Raw genomic sequence first — 19,503 nt, forward strand, 5'->3', positions numbered from 1 at the left:
TCATGATGAATGGTTTAAGCACTGTGTATTCTTTTCCCCATATGTCTTGTTGATTATATTGAAGTTTGGTTACTGTAGTCAGGGATTGGATGTATAATAGTCTACTATACAGGTAAACAGATAGATATGATGATGAATTGTGGTTCTTAACTTCTCTTAATATGACAAATGAGTGAAACCTTCCTAGCAAGTACCTATTAATAGGCACTTATTGATTCAGTAACAAAAGGCTATATTGTGTGTGGTCTTTTTGAAAAGAGTGTGATCTGTCTTTTTGTTCAGAAAAGAAAGTGCTACTGTGAACTCATATGATGCAGAAGTACAAGAGGAGAGAATGAACTATAAATGATTTCACAGGTTTTGGTGGCATTAGAGAGCTAATACTATGCAACTGATTTTGGGAAAAGGTAAGGTAAAACTATACCCTAAAGTTAAGTTAAAATTAAGCTAAAATGGCCTCTCTTGGCACTGCAGGTGTTCCTACATCAGTTTCCCCTCTATGAGGATCTACTTTCATTAGGTTAACCAGCTCCTTTCCTCTTCTCTGTTTCAGATTTCTCCCTTTTGAGTGTACATCCTAGGTCATAGTCCTTCAGTCTATCTTCTCTCTCTCTTGAATTTAGCTTCTTTAGTTTTCTTTTAGAAAATAATAGTGACAATAAAAATGGTGATTATCTTCCTGAAATACTCATTTTCTTGGATGAGCAAGATGCCAATCAGCTATACTCTTACAGTAGTTTATCATACCTTTGTTACCATATAATCTGGTATCACAAAAACAAAGAAATAATATCACATTTGTGTTTATAGGTGAATACATATAAAAATCTACTCAGTTGTGGCTGTGAAACTTTTCTGAACTTTTATTTTCAATCACATATGAGAATGCAAACTAAACAAGTGATTTTAAGTGAATATGATAGCTTTACTAAGCCATCGCCATATTTAAAAATCTTGGGTTCCTAATGTATTTCTCTTCAAAACTAATTAGGATTAATTGTTATTCCAATTCAAGGTTGCAGTGACACTACTGGTGGTTTAAAATATTTGTTTACTAAAGCACTGCTTGCTTATAAATTGAATTGTAGATAACACAATATTATTTCAGACAATTCTAATAGTTATTTTCAGACTATATGTTATCATGAAGACTGCTGACATTTCTTATAAAAGCAATGGATAGTCACTCTGAAACAATACAGATTTAATTTGAAGACAGACAAAAATAAAGTTTAGTTGCATCATTTATGTTCTAAAGTGGCATCAAAACCAAATAGTCATTCTTTATGAAAGTAACCATTTTGATTTAATCTTGGGTGGTTGTTTGAAATTTCAGATCATGATCTTCAAAGACTAAAACCTTAAGGATTTGACAGCAAAATTATAGCTACAGAAATAGATTTTGCTATAAAGGAAAACTTTGTAGGAAGAAAATGACAAACTTTTAAATATGAAAACGCATTTACTTTTTTATGAAAATGACTATTCTGATGCCACTACAGTTTTCCCAGTGCTAGTAAAGAGTATTAAGGCTAGATTCTTTCACTTGCAGACAAGGCCTGATCCAAAGTCTGCTGAAATAATTATAAAAATGTTCTTTGATTTCAGTGTTTCATATTAAAATGGGGAGGTTTTCAGAGTTAAACTATTTTCAAATTTAAGTTGAATTTGATAAATAGTTTCACCCAATGGAAAAAAAAAATATCCATTTTAGAACAACCAAAAACCAAACATGTTTTTCACAATTTCTGGCAGATGGTGGGGAGAGAGAGACAAGAAAAGGAAAAGAATGGGGTGGGTGTGGTGGCAAGAAGTAGAAGCAGAGGGTTGGGCAGCCTGGAGCCTCTGGGTTTTGCTGCTGCTGCAGTCAAAATGTTGAGGGAAGCGTGACTGGGTGGGACCCTTGAGGGTACAACTAACCCATGGGCCACCAGTTGGACAGTCCTGATATAACATATCAGTTATGAAATGCTGTGATATGTGTATGAATTAAGCTATTTTTGTATGAACGCATTCACACTGTTGCTGCAATATCCCATTACATTAGTTTTCTCTTGTTGCATTAGTTTTAATCATTGCCAAATGAATGATTACTTTTCTATTGATTTTCATATGTAATAAATTGCTTAAAACTTCATAAATGCTTTTTTAGAGTTAAATTCTAACTCCACTGTATTGAGAGATGACAGACAGCAAAAAACCTATATAGGGTGCCTATAAACATGCGCTTGGCGGGGTGAGGGGGGAGGTATTTTAATTGAAGTAGCTCTCAGGATGCTTTTTTGAAATGTGGGACACTGAATATATGAGATGCTGCAGCAAGTTGGAGCGTTCTAATTAGAATGCTCCAGCAGACTCGATTAATTGAGTTAGCTCTGACACGTTTTAATCAGTATGTGTTGGAGCATTTGTACAGGAATCTATACAGTGTCCAGACATATTTGATTTCCAGCATAGCTTCTCATTTCATTACAGTTGGGCATGTGTTTACCATAATGAATCAGGGTTTCAAAGGAGAGAATGATTTGCATAAAGGACATGACACAGGAGATTATGCTTTGAAGTGCAAGAGAAAAAAAATGGGGAAAATCTACCCCACTTACTGAGCATTGTTGAAATTATGTGTTGGATAAGGCAGGCTTTTTAATAGAAAAATATAATGTGATATTCAGTTAAAGACTATTACAATACATAGGTCAAGGGAGAAGGGTAAAAAATCATTGTTTTCTTTGACACACCCACATTTTTGTTTTTTTAACTTTATTGTTATGCATTTTGACGCAAATTTTAAAGGAATATTCTAATTAACGTGGAAACTACTCCAGATTTTTGTTTGGTTTGAAGGTTTGAAAATGGGTAGCTCAGGTACAGCAGATAGATTACTTTGATGCTATATCCAGTTTGGTTTTGATTAACCTAAGCCAACATAAGTTGTGAAGACAAGTTTTTGCTTTTTGCCCTTTGATGAAGCAAATTAGGGTGCAATGATTTTATTAATTGTTGGAGTGAGTATTGCAATGACTATTCAGACATATTTCTGTTTGAAATGTGTGAATTTTATGTTTTCTTTTTCCATATGAATCTATGCTTTGAAGTATCGTAACAAAATGGAAGTGATGAGTGTCACCAGATTGGAAGATAACACTGTGTGCATAAAAACAGGTTGCAGAAGTAACTCCAAATTACTACTGCAATAGCCATCATGAGAACTGGCTTAATAGAAAAAAAAAACTTTAATGGAAAAAAAATGAACCTGATGCTTTTCTGAAGTACTAATTTCAAGGTGGATACAGTGAAGGGAAGAATGGAGTGCTCCATAGATGGGAATGTGGAAAAATTGCAACCCCCGCTCCAAAAAAAAACAAACAACTTTGGAGTGTTGTTGGACACCTGAAATAAAGTGTGCTAAGTGAGTAGATTCACTAATGTCTAAGAAACACTGTTAAACATAATATTTTGCTACTAAATTATTGAACTGTTTTTCAGAACTCCAATTTTATTGATGCAGTTATGGGATCATATACAAGCTCTGGTCTTAGTCTGTTTTACAGAATGACTGAATTCATTTTAGAAAGACCTCTATTTGATTAATTTGTGATTAATAAAATATAGATCCAGCCTGTGCCAAATAAGTCAATGATATTTCTTAGTGAGTGTCCATGTCCCATGAACCAACATCCTAATTAGAAACATTTGTAGTCTCAAAAGATAGATATAATTGATAGCAAGGAGACTAAAATCATGTCTTAAGTCCTCAGGCAGTCACTTCACAGCAGGACCAGACACATAGATAAGTGATAGAAAGAAGCCCTCTGTGGATGTTCATACTGTCTCTGTTGTGTGGACAAATGGGTCTTCAGTTTTGAGGTGTTTGTCAAGCTTGTACTTTTTCCTACTGCTAAGCTGACTTAATAATGATCTTAAAATAAGGTTATCACTGAGTTAAAAATAACCTTTAAACACTTTTACAAGCCTGAGGCAACATGAGAAAAAAAAGGGAGAAGAAAAATACATCAAAATAAAAAGCAAATAGTGCATGTGTTGAAAATCTCTGTTTGTCCTCATAATTTTTTTTTTTAACTAGCAAGTCTCATAGCAGCCTCTTCTACCCCAGTGTGGCATGTATGGGCCAGTTATGAATGTCATGAAAATACAAAGCAGATGCTCCAACTGAGCTGTGCACAGATTTATCTGCCAAGGACTTTGAGTACCACATAATGCGTCTCACTTTTATTGTGCTTGCTGAGCAGATTGGGAAAGGAAATATAGTAAACATGTCTGTACAATTGAGTAGAATTATATCAGTTGCATCTGAGAGTTAAAAAAGTGAAGGTATCTTTACAGGTTCTTTAAAGCTTTAATAGAAAATTAAGCAGAGCACAGGCTGGGGAAGGATCTGGGCAAATGCTGTGGGAAGTTGGAAGCCAGAAAATGTAGCTTTAGAGAATTGAAAGCGATTTTCCTTATTCTATGAAAAAAATTCTTGTTCAGTATTTTAAATGATTGTCTTTACTATTCTCATGTGATGAAAGGTGATTAGAAAAATTAACTAGGGCATAATTATGAAAAAGCTTAACTGAACTGCACAAGTAGCCTAGGGAAAGGAGTTGTTTGAAAAAGTTGTAGCAACTCCTCCTCCCCATACTATTCCAGCAAGGATATAAAGATACAAGCATCCTAGAGTTGAAACAAACTGTCATTGGTAACAGTCATGTCTCAGCTAGAATATTGTTGCCTAGCAACTTAAAATAGGTGGGGTTTAGAAATGAACTCCATGGGTATCATATTAGTAAAAAATGCTGTGAAAAGACTTCAGAGGCTTCATCTCTTTTTTGTTAGGTGACTTACCTGCCATCATGATCCTTGCAAGCATAACAGCTGGGGACACTTTTTAAAAGGAATTTTGGTTTATAATTTTAAACGAATAGTTCAAGTATGCAGTAAAACCAAACAATCAACAAAATAAAACCAAACAATACATTCAGCACATCAAAAATGATGCAAAGGTCACTAAAGGGCTAGTAAATTCATGAGTACGTAGGGCTTGACATAATTCCATAATGAAGCTAAGAAGAGATCTGTTACATATGGGTTTATTCTCTCTCTCTCTCTCTTTCTCTTTTGATTGCTATGAGAGTGGCAAGCCTGGCACTCAGTTGTCCCTCCCCATGCTCCATATGAACAGTGGTGGGATCTGCCTTGAGATCCTGTCTGGGAAAGCACTGTACATGTGGACAATCAAACTGTGTCTTACTCATATCTTTGCCACTTGCCCTGACACAACTTGCAGGCAGATCATAGTGGCAGCAACACCAGAGCAAGCCCACCCCACCTAGCACGCCCTGTACAAGCTATCCATTGCCAAAAGAACTGATGATCTCCAGCAGCAGCTGCTGCCTGGGACCCCAAAGGAGCACATGCACCTTTGTCTTCCATTTAGACCCAATGATGTTGGCAGCCTGCCTTTTTGTGCAAGAAGGAGATGGAGGAGATTCTCTTCCATGCCTTTCTGGACTGTCCTCAGTTTCAGTCCCGCTACCCTTAGCACCCTCTTTGGCATGGTGGACTTTGAGTCCTTCAAGACTGTGTCCATCTTCTCTATCCCACACCAAATGGTCAGGAGGAGTGTGATCTGCCTGACCAGTTTCCCGCTGGCAACTCTGAAAAGCCAAAAAAATCAGTTTCCAAGGCCCAGCTCAGACAACACTCTCCAAATATTATGGGTGCATGTCACAGTTAATTTTAGACACTTCACCATGGTACATATAAAATGAACATTTGGTCCTAGATGCATAACCCCATGAAGGGCATGGTTGAGGGGAATTTCAATCTGCAATGACATAGTATTTTCTGTCACTGACAAGGGTTTCATGCTCAGTCCCTGGGAGGGCCACATACCGTGGCATTTTCACAACATGTTATTATTATTTATATAATAAGTTTTTAAAAAGCTGTCTCCTCTTCCTCTCTTTCTCCTCCTCTTGCCCTCTATGTATTTTTTTCATGGGGAAGGAAGGAAAAAGTGATAAAGAGGTGATGGTAAAGTAATTACTTTGACAAATAAGTACAATTTAGCTCTAGTTAGATAACAATCTATTCTTCAACAAAGTTACTAAACATAGACTTACCTGTAGGTGATGAAAACTGTGTGAAATTGCTGAAATTTCTTGAATAATAATTTGCTTGAATATTTTCATCTTGATGTTTTTATGTCATTTGCATTTTACTTTTCCATGAAACTTTGGAATACTGCCCATTTATTAAAAAATCAAACACATTTAGCTAGAAAAGTAATGCTCATTAAAATTTGGGGAAGACATTTTATTAGCTCTCTGACATTTTCTTCAGCACATTGTAGTAAAGTAAACAAGATGATGGAAAGGAAAAAGGAAAGATAGGTGTGAAGGAGTGAGACCGAACCTACAGCATGGAGGGCCAGCAGGGCTGCAGGTGCAGCCCGGAAAGGAAGAAAAATACACAATTTCCAGAGCAGCATCTCACTCAGGATTGGCAGAGATAGGCCACTCAAAGGTATTTCTGGCTCTCGAGGGGGGCAGAGGTGGGTCAGTTCCCTGCAGGCTGCAGGGAGAGAGGAGCGACTGAGCATCTGGGCAGGCAGAAAGTGCAGATCGTGCCTGAAAAACGCTGCGGGAGTGACCCTGAGGCAGGTGGAGGCCTGTGAACAAGCGGCTAGTGGGAATCTCTGGAGCAGAGCTGCAGGTGAAGATCTGGAAGAAGGGAGTTCACGAGTCCAGATTGAATCTCCGGACTGGAGTTTTTCCAGCAGAGGATCTGGAGGAGGGTCCGAAGGGAAAAAATCTACAGTCACAGGTAGAGCCTTCCTGCACTAGAGGGTCACACCCAGAGAGTCATAGTGGATGGGTCAGTATCGACCTGGAAGGGTGTGGGCAGTGGAGTCCTGCAGGGCTCGGTCCTAGGACCAATACTCTTCAATGTCTTCATCAGCGACTTGGACGAGGGAGTGAAGCGTACTCTGTCCAAGTTTGCGGATGACACAAAACTGTGGGGAGAAGTGGACACGCCGGAGGGCAGGGAACAACTACAAGCAGACCTGGACAGGTTGGACAAATGGGCGGAAAACAGCAGAATGCAGTTCAACAAGGAGAAATGCAAAGTGCTGCACCTAGGGAGGAAAAATGTCCAGCATACCTACTGCCTAGGGGTGCATCAGCAGATGCATGACGAATAGGTCCAGGGAGGTGATACTTCCCCTCTATCGGGTGCTGGTCAGACCGCAGTTCGAGTACTGCATGCAATTCTGGGCGCCGCACTTCAAGAGGGATGTGGATAACCTGGAGAGAGTCCAGAGAAGGGTCACTCGTATGGCTAAGGGCCTGCACACCAAGCCCTACGAGGAGAGACTGGGGCACCTGGACCTCTTCAGCCTCCGCAAGAGAAGGTTGAGAGGCGACCTTGTGGCTGCCTATAAGTTCATCACGGGGGCACAGAAGGGAATTGGTGAGGTTTTATTCACCAAGGCGCCCCTGGGGGTTACAAGAAATAATGGCCACAAGCTAGCAGAGAGCAGATTTAGACTAGCCATTAGGAAGAACTTCTTCACCGTTAGAGTGGCCAAGGTCTGGAATGGACTCCCAAGGGAGGTGGTGCTCTCCCCTACCCTGGGGGTCTTCAAGAGAAAGTTAGATAGGCATCTAGCTGGGGTCATCTAAACCCAGCAGTACTCTTTCCTGCCTATGCAGGGGGTAGGACTCGATGATCTATTGAGGTCCCTTCCTACCCTAGAATCTATGAATCTATGCACAGCAGGGGAGACCCCGAAAGACTTTGAACATTCATAGGGGTGCAGGGCAGGCTTGCACAGCAAAGAATGGACTAAGGGATTTGTTCTGGGGACATTGCCAGAGCCTGACAAGAAGGCTGAGAAGCAGCCAGGTTTTTTTTCCCGTGATTTCTTTTGCTGTCTATTTTTTTTTTTTTTTTGGTTTTGTTTGAGCACAGACCCCTGGAAGGGTACACCCAAAAGAGGCACTAGGACACCCTGGGGTGCAGAGAAGGTTACAACAGGTAGCACTGCAACCTGGCTGCAAAAGAACATCGTAAAACACCATATGGAGAAGTTAGGCTGTAGTAAAGGGGAGGTTTGGAGCCCACTGAAGACACAGAGATCAAGACCAGACAGGACCACTGTGGGCATTGCTTCCCTAGAATATAAACATCATCAAAGTCATGGCAGACAAGAAAAAGTAAGATCCACTTCCTGGCAGACCTGGTGATGCAGAGCCAAGGTCTAACCTGTTGCCACCTGTAGGCCGATGAGCACAGGGAAGTACTAGCAAGCCCTACAATACCTACAGATGTCACAATAGGATTATATTTTCTGTTTTTGTGACTATCCTCCTACTTCTAATCTCCACTCAAACTAGGAGGTAGTCATAAATATAGGTTCTGGTCTCTTACTCCTGCTCTGCATATTTGTTGGAAATTGAATCATCTAAATCAGCATATAGCAACAACAGTGCTTTGGCAATTCCTTGCATTAACCATGGGATCTGTATAATGGAATGTAGAGCATGGAACATTAGGGGTTAGTATTTGTCAACAGCAAATACCAAGAGCAAACGACTGTAAGAGCTGGAAGAGTGTACTCAGTCTTTCAACTATTGAAGAATGATAGATCAGTTTTTGAGGCCAGACGGAATCCTTGATCCTGCAGACGTATACTACAGAGGGCACATCTACATGCACATTTAAGTGCGACTAAATTTAATGTGCATTAAACAATTTTTGGCTGGTGTCTACACGTGCAAGGACTTGTCACTAACTTTAGTCCCAAGTCCCTGTAGCCCTGAAATGTGCCCCTGTGGCTACCGGAGGGAACTCTAGCCTCTGGCCACATGGCTGCCAGTACGTGGCAGCCATGCTGAAGCCAGAGCCAGCTGCCAGCACCTAGCAGCCATCTGGTCCACTCTGCTACCTGGCCAGCCCCTTCCCTGTCTAGGAGCCATGTGACCAGCACAGGGCCAACTTGTGACAGCTCCCTCCTTGCCCACCCTACCTCCCTGCACCAGGGCTGCTCTGCCCTTGCCAGCAACACTGCTGCTCCAGCCCATCCATTGCCTGTGATGCCCAGTATACCACACTCCTGGTGGCCATGGTGCTGGCCTTGCTGGCCCTGCAGGCCCCCCCGCCACCCTGTCCGGGCCCCAGGATAGCCATACACCACCAGCGGGGTCCAGGGAACTGTCTGTGGGAGGCTCTGCCCTACCCCCTCCTCCTACATTCCCCACTCCAGCCCACCTACCTTGCCATCCACAGACCCCCTACTCCCTGCCCACCCCCAGCACCACACTCAGGACATGCACATGGGTGAAACAAAAAAAACTTTATTACCCATACAACACCCACCCCACCCCTCTCCCCCTCAACAAATAGAACCCTCTCCTTCCTCTCCCCTCAACCTACAGAGCCCCTCCACCACCCTCCCCACCCACCAGCAATAAAACCCACTTACAAGTGGGAGACTATATACAAGGGTGAAACTATATGCAATATTTTGGGTCTTCAAGCCTAAAGTGTGGAGGTGTGAGGGGCGGGGTGCTAGGGGGCAGAGCCCTTGGGCAAGTGCCCAGCACCCCAACCCCTGGATGTTCCCTGGGGCTGGGCTCAGATCAGCCCCTTAGTGGTGGAGCAGACCTGGCACTAAAGTTAGTGCTGGGTCACATCTACACATGTGTTAATGTGCATTAACTAATCATGCCTTGTGGTGGTGAGGCACCTCCACAGGCTCCCAAAGGGGAGAGAGTGAACCTCACGGGCCCCATAATCTAGGAACAGGCCTCCGGCAAAGCTAACTCACCTCCCACAGGGCTGCCGGAGCAGGAGCCGCAACTGCGGCCGCAGCCACGCGAACCAGCATTATGCTGGCTGTTTAATCAGCTGTTTCCGGTGCGGGAAACAGCTGGGCCAATCCAAGCTGCCATACTGGCTGCTGCGGGAAAGTTTAAAAGCCCCGCTGAAACTAGGGCGGGGAGAGAGCCAGAGAGAGACAGCACGGGCTGGCAGCTCGTTAGGTGGGTTGCGGCTCTAGCGCGGGAAGAAAGCAACTCAGCTTGCACGGCTCTCACAGGTGACACTAGGGAGATCTTTAAGCCTCCTACAGGAGGCAAAGCAGGGGCACCCCTCTAGCCCCCTGTGGAAGCTGAGACCGAGGAGGAGGGAGAGTCCCCTGCTGACAGCAGGAGGGAAGAGGCATTTGTGACCCCTAGAGGAGGCAGGGGTAAAGGAGACAGCGCTGTAGCCCCCTCCTACTCAGAGGAATATTTTCTTTGAAATAAGACAAACTCCAAAAGGGGAGGAAGAGCAACTGAACCCAGGTAGACAGCCCCTCAGCCATCCTATGGGGCCAGAGACCATCAACACATATCCACCCAGTTGGTGAGTGGACGGGGTGTAGGGGAGATCGATCCCCGTAGAACATCGCACCATATGACTGTAAGTACCGCCGTCCATTGGGAGGGCCCCTCCGGGAAAGATCTCCACTGAAGACCCCTCTCATAGTAAGTTTTGACATCAAAGTCGTGGCAGGCGAGTTTAGGGGAGGGCCCACACGCTGACAGGCCAGGCGGCCCAAAGGGCACAAGATGCCACACACCTAAATTTGATACCTTCAGATATCAAATTTAGGCATTATTAGCCTAAGTCAATATGTATTAATGGTGTGCACATGTAGATGGGTGACTGTAATGTGCATTAACTTAGGTTAATACACATAAAAATGTCTCATGTAGATATGCCCAGAATTTCACAAATTGATTTTTTTGCCATAGGATCTGGCTGAGTTATACATATCTTTTAGAAATTAGCAGAGAAGAGGTAGTGCTGAACTGATTTTGCAGCAATGATGGTCCAGAAAATATGCAAGAGGTAAGTATTTTTGTGGACAATGTCTTTTATTGGACCAACTGCGCAGTTGGGCTAGACTTAGATAAGCTTTTGAATGTAGTACATTTTTCTTCAGGTCTCTTCTTTGGGCATGTCTCTGAGGCAGCTAGCCATGTTAGTCTCAAATTAGGCAGAAGGCAAAAAAGGGTGGCACCTTATAGACTAACTCATTTAGATAGGCATGAGCTTTCATAGTTTACAGCCTACTGCTTCAAATGCTATAAGAAATGAATGAAGCTGTGCTATCTTACAGCAGTGAGAAACTAGCACATACCTTCTTTATGATTTGATCATGGACTTAGTGCAGAGTGTTATCCCTTGGGATGCCTTAATTTTTACCATAGACACAGCATCTCCAGCTGGTTCACAATCTGAGTAATGCAAAATTTGCATAAAGCCAGCTTTGTATCCCTTTCCTGGGTTTCTCATTCTATGTAGGGTTGGAGTGTTCCTATATCCACATCTCTTCCAGCTATACAGTTTCTCCAGTGAAAGATATCACCCCCAAAACTGCTTGCTTCTCATGCGGTGTACCATTTTATTGTTCTCATTTTGCTTTTGACTTGTGGAATATTAGGTGGGTTACAATTTGCCTCAGCACAGCCATCTGTAAAACAGGTGATTAAGAGTTTTCTGTGTCTTGTTAGTACTAGTCCAGGTGACAATTTGCCTTTACAATGGATATAGTTCTGATATAGTTCACAATTGATGGCGGCATTTTATCTCATTATAATTCAACTAATGATATTTATTAAAACACTATATTACTGAAGGACTATGGCAATTAACAAAATAGTTTATTGAGACTTCTTTTAAGTGTTATTAGCCATATTCTTTTGAGCCCTAGTCCTTCAATAGTTAACCTTAAAAATATTCCAATTCAGTTTATGGTAAATGTCTTAATTGCCCTTCAACACTTTTCCTTATGTGAATTTCTTCATTGCATTTAAAATTATAACATGAATTAGAAAACCAATTTGAAACCAGGATTTTGAAGCATTTGCAGTGTGAATTATGTAAGATTTCTGAGAGCACATAATATGCTTATGCAGATTAAAGCAATTCTTGGAGGGATTCCTGCAAGTTAAAAGACATGTGGAGATAAAATTTAAAAGACTCCACAGCCTATTTCAAATGATGTTTGAATTGATTTCAAATGTTAAATGCAGATTCATTGTTTTACTTTTTGGGGAAATCTGTCTATCTAATATGATATCTAAATAGTGCTGTTTTTCCCTCAGTACACTATGCATTAGGAATTAGGCTTTTTCTTTGCAGGTGAAATAACTTTTGGATTTGCATTTCTTGAAGAGATTAATGGTCTTTGCTATTTGCCTTTATGGAATCTTTCTAATAGCATTATATTTAGCTAATCACGGTATTAATGCTGCAATTCTTTTTCATTTTCCATACTAATTTATTACTACGTCAGGAGTTCTGAACTATAGTTGAATATAGAAATGCTATATTTTGTAACTGTAGTAATAAGAAAATTGCACTGTGTCATTCTCAGGTAACAGAGGTAAAGTAAACCAAAGAAAAAGGTAATAGAATTGATCAGAGGTTTCAATAGACTCACAGTCAGTCAGAATATATGCTTATATTACAATTGAAATGCTTCACAATATTGATTTGCCCAAAAATTGTTTTGAAATAAAAATAGGGGGGAAATAGTGTTGGAAAGGCAATCTCCTTTTAACATTTTAACAATGAAATGTTTCATTTGAAAAATAACCTTTCATTTTGATTTTTTTTTCAGTTTATATTTCTAAACAATGCAAAAAATCTCAGTATAAGTTAGGGCTGCCTATACATGTGCTCAGAGGTGGTGGTGGGAGGGGGTAGCATTTTAGTTAGCATGGTTCTTGGGCAGATACTCTAATTAAAATTGCTCATCATCACATGTATTAAGTCCCTTAAATTTTAAATTGGCCACAGGGGCACTTCAACTAAAACTCATTTGATGAGATTTAGTTAAAGCACTCCTGCAGCCATTCTGAAATGTGTGTGGGGGGCTGCTTAATACATGTGATGGTGAGGCAACTTGTTCACATTCTAATTAGAATGTGAACAAGAACGTCTATAGGCAACCTAAATGTTTTGATTTTTTTCAAACTGATAACTTCTATTAACTTAAAATTATTATTTTTAAAATTTTGTTTCATCGAGAATTTAAAACATTTTCCCTCTTGATCCTATTTTCAATAAAGTCAAATTCGATTTCTTCATATTCTTTCTGAGAATAAATTCTTATTATCTTCACAGCTCTAATGTTTACATTTGGAAATTGGCAAATCTTGTACATTTCTTATATGCTGCTCACACTAGATCAAATCAGAAAGCTTGCACAATTTTTCTTTTGCCAACATTTTATTACTTAAAAACAATTCTTTAGATGCTACTTAAGCAGAAACATTTCATTATCTACCCGGCAACTAGCAATTTGATCATTAAAGTTTATTGCAATTATTCTTATTTATAGTGGCTGCTGATAAAATGAAAGCTCTATACCTGATTGAATAACATTTGTTCATAATATTCTTTAAACTGAAAAGTTATTTTGGCTGCTAATAAATGTATTTTTGTGTGTGGATGTTTTTTCTTTTTTTTCTTTTTTTAACTAGGACAACATCAAACCCTTAGATTTTCAGAATATCCCTGAATGTTGGAATAGTTAAAATCCAAATCTAGTTCTTCTAATTAGTTGGAAAATCTTGTGCGTTTCCTATGGTAAATTTTGTAGGGTAAAAAAAACCCACAAAAATCAAATTTGTGCTTCAGAAATGTGGCTGCATTACATCACAGGATTCATAATTTGTGTCTTTTTTACCCCCATTGCCTTATGTTAGGTGGGTTTCCTAGTCAGAGAATGTTTACTATAATGCACTATGCCATTTTCTGATACTAGTCCATGGTTGTGCATCATCAGGGGCTCATGGTTATGGCTTATCTTTAGGTCATTTGTCTGGGGAGTTTTGCCATAAGTGAAATGGAAAACTAAGGCACCCAGACTATAGCTATGATAGACTAAATTTTTCAGAAATCCTAATTTTCATTTTCCCAAATCCCAATAAAAGGCTTTAAATTTCATAGAAAACTCATAGAAAATAGAAATGTTTTCACAAAAGGTGTAGTAAAAAACCCAGGTTTGATGACATATTTTTCAACTAGTTTATATCAGTCTCCTCTTAATTAATTGAAAATTGATCAGCCAAGACTTGGACTTTTCTTTATGGAGTTCAATAGCAGCCATCTCAACTGCTGAGGCTTTATTGACCAACCATTATCTAAATATTTAATCTTTGAGTCCTTTTTCCCCACCAGTAGAGTTGAGAGCACAATAACTCGGAAAAAAAATCAGGTTCTGTTTTGATTTTTTTTATTATTAGAGCTTTTAGGACCCCAGACAGGCATGACTTTTTGGTGCTAAATGCTTGTTGTTGCCTTATTTGCACATGTGTACATGAGATTTAAAAAAAAATGTGCACAGCTCTCTGAGATCACCATTTCCTGTGTTACCATCATAAGTCTACTACTGAACTGGATTTGAAACCAATGAAATACTGAAAGTTACTTCTCCCAGAATCAGTCATTGGGCTCCTTGGTTTGTAGGAGTAGAGATGGGGGAAGAGTTCTGAGATCTGATAAAAGATGATTTTCATTGTTTCATGGTCTTCATGTATTGAAAGAGTGAATGCTTAATGAGACACCTTGTGCTTTATACTGACAATATATTGGGCTAAAAAAGATTATTAGTTTTTAAAAAATATTTTTTGACCATACATATTATTTCTCCAAAAATATGTATGTCAAAATATGTCATGCATGAGGATCTCATATTGGCCTCCTCAGTCCTCTACAGGCTCATCAATGACTTCCTTATTTACTGGAAGACTCACCCTGATATCAAGGGATCGCCAACAATTTATCCAATACAGTATATCAGAGAATTATTTATGAGTAGAATGTGCATGAAAGTTGCCAAATCAAGACTCATACTTGACATTCAAGACATTTAGATTTTGAACTAAGATGCTTCTGGCCAGTATAGTCCTCTTTTCCATTTCTCTTCCTTATCATCTTCCAACATAAACAGTTTCAATAGCAGAATGTTCACCAAAAGAAATTTACTGATTTATCTAGGTATTTCAGAGCAAGTCTGATTGTTATTATATAGAATAATATATTATTCTTATTACATAGAATAATATAATGCAGGTTGTCTAACTTAAAAGCAGCTGAGGGCCACACTCCACAAAAGTCTCAGGTCCTGAGCTGCATGCCAGGTAGGCTGCGTGCCATGGGACATCGCTGGCTCCCAGGATCACCACCACCACTTGCAATCCCCATCACGACTGCTGCATGAGTTCACCCTGCTGTCACCACTGTGCAAATCCAGGGTGTTACTTCCACGTGGACAAGTTGCTCAGGTGAGTCCACACTGCTGTCAGTGCCACAATGACAGCAATCTCACTGGGCCTTCTGTCACGCTGTCTGTGCCAGTGACCCCAACTGCTACCCGGAGCAGTGAAGGAAGTGATGGCTGAGCAGAACCAGGATATGCTTTATGCCAATCTGTAACTTAATTCTTACTCTATTTTTAAATATATTCTTAATTTATTCTACAATAGCAAATTTTGCCTTGAATAATATAATAAGCTAAACGCTATAAATAATCATGTTGATAGAATGGGTGAGGGGCACCTCGTACACAAGGGAATGACTAATGCCAAAAAATCAGCATATTAGAAAATGTATGCTTGAGCACCACAATGAAAATTTACAGCAATTTATTCTCCATTATATATAAAATGAAAATGCCTAATGAAATATATCTTTAGTTGTAGAGGGAGAAGAGGTTTGCTTGTTTCATTTTTGTTTTGGGGGAAGTATTGTTTCTTCCTATTAAAAAAAATCCCCCCAAAAGCAAGTGATTCCTAACTCCTGCCCCCACTTCCTCCCTGCAGCTTCCCTCCATGCACATACAACGAAATCAGGATTGCAATAATGTTAGATACAATAATTTTTGGGACAGTAAATTCTGTTGAGGTAATTTCAATTGTTAAATATTGGGAATAATAACCTACCTTTTCTAATGATAAGAACTTAACTCTCAAAAAGTAGTGAGCAACTATTTACATTTTCCTTTTTTGAAAACCAGGGAAACAAACAAGCAAACAATACCTCAATAGTTTGTCTGATTTAGTCAATACAACTTTGTAACTGTGTTGCCTTCTGGTAGAATTACGTGAATTGTGATTTCATCCCTTTCATGTTCATTACATTGCTTGGACCAGATCCAAAAAACAACTAAGGTACCTGAAAGGCTTTTCTGTAGCTCATCTTATGGGTGCCTGGCTGCTTGAGTGAAATCTGGAACTCTGGATCAAGTACTTGAATTCCATATGCAACATACAGGGAAAGTACTTCAGAACTGAATTTAGAATAACATGCAGAGAAAGAAATCCACAAAGTTAGCACATTGACCATGAAGATAGCTACAGGTAGCTAAAAAGAATCAGTAAGAACAGGACTGTCTTAAATTTTGGCTTTGTCTTGGGGCAACTGGAAGGCTCCTTTGACTGCTCAGGATTCATTTCCTTGAAAGTAGACACCTGCAACCTTTCTTCCAAAGATTGAGCAAGGGGTCACTTTCATGTCAAAACAGTGTTACATGGCTTGCCCTTTATACAACAGCAAAGTATTAGACAATCAGCCAGGACGTGGGAAGCGTGTTTTAAATTACCTCCTCTGACTGAAGAGTAATGGAAAAAGTTGATGCATGGATGAGAGATTACCAAGCAAAACACACATATTTAGGGAGTCATTTAGGCATTGTGCAGTATATAGCTTATTCACTCACAGTTTATTTTCCATGTACCAGAGTAACAAAAGACTGCCACACTGGATCCAAATAATTTAGCATTAAGAAAACATAATAATGTTTTTTGCTGATGATATTGCATAGTCTCCATTATGTAGGGCTTCACTTTGCAGCTGCAGTAACACACTGTCAACAAAAGAAACAATAGGCCTATAATGACTATTATCAGTTCAATATCAATCAAATTACTAAATATTGTAAGATTATCTTCCCTGCTGTAGAAGGAACAGATGTACAGTTCTTCCATATTGGCTTTACCCCCCAGATTTTAGCATTAAGGCTAAGCTAAGCCTAAATAGGATTATTAGGGAAGGCAGGTGTGTTTCTTGAATACAAAATGTGACTGACCCGCAAAAGCATTTTCTTTGTTAGACTGCTACTGAATTCAGTTTTAGAATCCAGGTGTACTCTTTTGTTGATATTGACAACATTCTATTAGCAATGAACAAGCTAAGCTGACTCAAACTTATGGAGACAGACATGCACATTCATGCATTTTTAAGCAACCATTATCAGTTGCTTAGTTTATGACCAGTGTGTTTCTTCTAAAACCATAACGTGTGCTTCAGAATGCAGAGGGAGACGTATCAAAACTGTGTTGCTAATAAAATGAGATATTACATTGGAAACCTTAGTAAAAAAAACAAACAAACCCCAAAAAGGAAATCTGAATCTTTTATTTAAATACTTAGGAATAGGTGCTTTGGATAAAAGCAGAGCTTAGTTTCCAATGTCAGGTCCCTACTCCACAATAGCAGGCTGTCCTTTTTAATTGGGAGTTTCTATTTCCTTCCTTTCTTTTTTTTCTTGTTGTGTTTCACACTGTTCAAAACAAGACTGCATCACCTCTATCTATCTACCTTTTTTGAAAGTGTGCTATCTATATGGATCCATCTATTTCCCAATTATACCTCTCTTAGACTGGTACAGGGTCTGCAGGAGAAGGGGAGCATGTTTTGGTATGTCACTCTAGATGTGCCTTTGAACTGCTTGAGCATCATGCTATGCTGCACTGGCTTAATGTTACTCCCTGGATGCATCAACCCAGCACAGTTCTCACTGGAGTTCATTGCTCCTGGGCACCACATTTACACATTCACTCAGGATCGCAGAATGTTGAGACAAGGTGGCACAATCCTGGCTGGCAGGGGTTCTGGGGGTCAGCCTGCCACCCCAGAACTGCTCTGCCCCAGCTCAATGTGCTATAGGGACTAGCTGGGGCATGAGGGTGCTACAGTGGTGGGCTAGCCAGTATGCAGCCTGTACACTGTAGTATCCTTGTGCCCCAGCCATCCCCAGTCACAATCTACATGTGCACTAAATAACACCACCTATAGTGCACTTAACTCCACTGTAGGATAGTATTTGTCCAAGACAGTACTATCCTACAGCAGAGTTAATTAATTTACTGCACCCCGAGAAGGGTGCATGTGTAGACAGTGACAGTTTCAGAACTAATTAGTCAACTCCACAGTAAGGTGCACATGTAGATGCACCCTTGAGTGATGTGTTCTTTAGTTTTTCCCACAGCATACACATACTCCATATTCCAGTGTAAGACTGGAATATCCTGGAGACTGAAGATGTAAAGATGTTTAGTTTGGCCATATAACACATAGAACAACAGATCTATCCTAGGAGAACTGTTAAAACAATTATAACGGTCATTTGTACCTGTAATGCCTATGATCTTACATCCTCTACAAGGAATAACCAGTTTTGCTTTGTAATGTCTTCCTCAATGTGTGAAATGCCTCTGAGGGTGCATCTACCTTTGCAATTATGTGATGCAATGAACTCCAGAGCTGTCTGAGTTGCCTGGGACAGCAGCAATTTGAACTAGGATGGAGCAGCCCCAGGCTCTGGATGGTGGTTCCAGGTGGCAGAGGGGCTGGCTGCAGTACAAAGATGCTGAGAGTGTGGAGCTGTGTAGCTAGGTGGAAGGCAGGCACTGCACTTTAGCACTCTTATGCCCCAGCCATTTCCTGGGGCATCTACATGTACATTTTGGTACAGTTACTTTGTCATAAGATAGTACTGTTCCCAATACCACTATCTTATGGTGGAGTTTGTCAGGAGGTGATGTGACTCCACCAGATTGTTGTTTGGGACATTAAGTGACATGACTACCAGTGAGTGACATTCGGTGATGCAGTGACGGAGGAATGTGACCTTAATATGCACCATCATGCGGACAGTGCGTGATCGCTTATAGCCTAACCAGTCAGGACCATGCACGGACCAAACCCAAATTGCTAACAACTGGGTATGGCCAATACCAGTCAGCGCAGTAGTAGTCCCAACCCTTTTAGCACAAATTCACAAGTGGCACACAAACCCACCATCTCACCCAACGCCATTACGGTTGCTTTATTCCATAGCTGGCATGAGTTACCTAATATGGAACACAGAGGTACGGCCAGTGATGCTAGATGAGCAACAGCGATGAGAATACTGGCCACACCGTTGGTGCAGGGAACCAGGCAGAGCTCCCGTGGAGGCGGATGCGGTGAAAGCCTGCGCAGAACTGTACGGGGGAGACCAAACCCCCCTGCTAAAGGTAACGCTACACACTTTGATAGGGAGCCCCATAGGGAACATCCTTACGGAATTACCAGACCTTACAAGGACCAGCAAAGTGGAAGCGGCCACGGCTAGTCCAATCATACAAGTAGCAGAGGGGCAGGGAAAGAAAC

Source organism: Alligator sinensis, unplaced genomic scaffold (genome assembly GCF_000455745.1).
Source record: "Alligator sinensis unplaced genomic scaffold, ASM45574v1 scaffold378_1, whole genome shotgun sequence".
Lineage (NCBI taxonomy): Eukaryota > Metazoa > Chordata > Crocodylia > Alligatoridae > Alligator > Alligator sinensis.